Below are 3,620 nucleotides of genomic sequence, written 5' to 3' on the forward strand. Positions count from 1 at the left end.
ATTACCAAACAGATGGGTAAGTGGTTTGACAAACCTTTATGATGACTCTATTTTTCTTTGGTATTTAAAAGTAATCAGTTTCTTTTCCTGACATTTTTCACATCATCAGACATACTAGAGGTATTTAAAAGATGAAATAGTGGCCATTTGGGGGGAGGGGGGCGAGAAACCAACATTACCTAGTTCCTACTCTGTTTCCATAATGTACACTGCCATACACTGTTCCAACATAGAGGGTGGCATAAATTGACATATTTTCTTTCACAGACAATCATTAACTTAGTTGGGGCTGCTCCCTAGAAAGAGAGGTTTCTGTACTATAACATCAGGTCCCTTGGTAAAACATAGCCTGGCTCTGGAATCATTATGTTTGACAGAGTGCACCCTGAGGCCCTTCTTTATCAGAATCAAGTGAAAACCATAGAGATGTGAGCAGTGAGTGGCAGGTATCAGATACTTAAAGGATGTCCCAACTCTCTCATTCTCTTACTTTGTCAGAGGTCTCCTATAAGAGACATCCAACCTACAATTTTAGCTGTAGTGAGCTCCCTTGCCATGCACCCTGAGAGCTGATTTATGGAAATGTCCCAACTGGGGGATCCCTAGCAATTGGGAGTGGATAAGACTGGGATCAATGATTTTTGTTAAAATGATCAAGCATAGCCCTGATCAATAGCAACAAAGGGCAAGACACCAGGAACAATGTTGCACAGAGGACATGCAGGACAAAAGAGCAAAGAAAAGAGAAGACATTACAAAAGGAGGGGGAGGGGGAGAAAAAACCTGAATTTAAATGACAGGAGTTTGAAGCAGAGAAGCAATGTCACAAAAGAAGAAAACAGGTCCATGGTGTGAGGACACAGGATACTTCACAGGATAGAAACCTGAGAAAAGGTCCCTAGTGACTGACATGAACTCCCTAATTTGAAACATGTTAGCTACAACATATCAAAAAGATATTCAATAAAAATAAAAGAGATAAACATTATTTTTAAGCTATGCTAAGTAACTTAGTGTAAAAGCCCTCCCAATATCATGCACATTCTCAAAATCCCTGTATTCCTCAAATGAGGAATTGGTTGGGTTTGGGGCCTTGGAACCTGGTGCTCATAACTCCTCCACCACTACCCATTTGTCCCTGGGTTCTCAGTCATAGAATATACCCAACCAGGAATTCTAAGTGGCAGCCAAATGCAAAATGTTGCATGGCTTTAGTATTAACTGGTCAAGTCTTCCATATTTTAAAAACAGGCCTGGTAGTCACTGGTAGAATGGAGGCCTACGGGAAACACTTACATGAGGCCTCCTACTCTCCCTCTGGCCCACTGAGAAGACCACCTGACTGCCCACACAGATGGAAAGGTGGCAACAGAGAAGGCAGGGGATGGGCCTTCCCAGGTGTGCTTACCACATGGGTACAGGAAACACAATGGAGGACAGGCCCTCTTGGCATGCCAACTGCATAGAAGCAAGGAAGTGGGGAAGAGGAGCTGGGATACCATATCAATTGGCCTATTAAGGTGCGGTGACCCCGACTCATGGTGAGGAAAGGACACAGAGCCTCTCCCCCCACAGAGAGGTGGCTCTTCCAGTCCCTGAGTGAAGAAAGCATTTATGCATGGCAGCCCACAGCTCCAGCAGTAAGATCCAAGATAAGGAATTCTCTGTCCTTAAGGCTTACCCCTCATTTTGCTAGTACATATGGAAGGACTAATTCAGAAGTTAGAATATTTCAGTTCTCAGAAAGTAGCATCCCAACACACCAACCACCTCCTTTTGATGCCCAATTTGCCCTCGGCTACAGGAGAGCCAAGAGCAGGGGCCATTCCATGACGAAAACATCACTACAACATGGCATACTCTGCCTCTCCACAGCACCACTAGGCAGCCAAGTCCTCAACCAGGGGCAAGTGAGGTCCCTAATTCTCTCCCAGCTTATTGGCATCATATATAAAGTTTTATTAGTACCAGGAATAAAGGAGGATAACAAGATAAAAAAAATTAGACTTACCAAATTGTGTATCTATAAAGAAAGATTAAATCAAATCCCGAAAGGAAAAAACAAAAATTATTTGTGACTTTTGGTTAAATTTATCATAAAAGTTATACTGATTTTTTAATATAATTATTAACAGCATTCGAACAGTCCTGACCTTCTGAAGAAACCAGGAACAATTTGGAAGACTATCTGATTGAATCTGAACCCATCTGGTTAATTTATAACCTGAAATGATGAACCAAAGATCTACAGAAATTTAAACAAATATTTACAGTTAATACCTCAACATCAAATAGCTATAAAGATTAAAAAATTACAGCATTTCTACTAAAACACATTAATATTTTCTGTGTTAAATAACTATGATAACTAATGTGTTTATGAATAGAATCATATGATGTTTGGGAATTATTTAAAACTAAATAATTTTGGAAAAGTGAGAATGAGGAATAAAGGGGTAATAAAAAAAGTAAATTGGCTATATGTTCACAATATTTTAGTTTGGGTAATACATATATGGGGTTTCAATACACTGCTCTACTTTTGTATATGTTTAAAATTTTCCATAAAAAAACATAAACTGAGAAACAATTGTAATAATCTGAACAATAAAGATTTATTAAATAAAAATAAAAATAAAATAAATAAAATAAAAATAGAGCTAAAAAAAAAAAAACCAAAAACATAAACTGATGAACAAAAACAGATCCAGAGACAGAGAAACATCTATCAGACCATCAAACCTCAGAGGGAAGGTAGGGGAGGGTGGGGGTAAGGGGGAGAGATCAACTAAAGGACTTGTATGCATGCATATAAGCCTAACCAATGGACACAGACAACAGGGGGATGAGGGCATGAGTGGAGGGGATGGGGGAGTGGGTAATGGGGGAATAAGGACACATATGTAACACACTTAATAATGAAATTTAAAAAAAAAAAATTTACTAGAGCCCTAGCTGATTTGGCTCAGTAGATAGAGCATGGGCCTGTGGACTGAAGGGTACCGGTTCAATTCTGGTCAAGGGCACATGCCAGGTTGCAGGCCTCCAGTCTGTTGACCACAGAGACAGAGAGTTGGTTCAACTAGAGATAATGTCTAGGCCTCAGCTGTGTTTCAGCTCTAGGCCCAGAAAAGCAGCAAGGCCAGGCAGGGCTAGCATTGACTAATGACCTCCTGCCCTGACACCAACCAATCAGTGAAGAACAGGACCCTGAGGGGAACACCTGGAAAGCTGATGAATATTCTATTGAAATCCTCCCCTGAAGCCTCCAGAAAAAAAGCCCTTCAGAGGAAGGACCTGCATGGTTCTCTCACTCTGGAGCATGCCCATGCCTTTCTGATTCCCTTCATTGACAGTGTGTTTTCTCTCTCTCTCTCTCTCTCTCTCTCTCTCTCTCTCTCTCTCTCTCTCTCTCTCTCTTTCTCTGTCATTATTCTCAGATGGCATGATATTGTACCCAGACAACCCTAAAGATTCCACCAAAAAATTACTAGAGTTATTAAATTAATTCAGCAAAGTAGCAGAATACAAATTTAATATCCAGAAAGCAATGACATTTTTATGCACCAATAATCATCTCTCTGAGTGAGAAACTAAAAACAATCCCATTTACCATTGCA

Source organism: Plecotus auritus (assembly GCF_963455305.1).
Source record: "Plecotus auritus genome assembly, chromosome: 1".
Lineage (NCBI taxonomy): Eukaryota > Metazoa > Chordata > Mammalia > Chiroptera > Vespertilionidae > Plecotus > Plecotus auritus.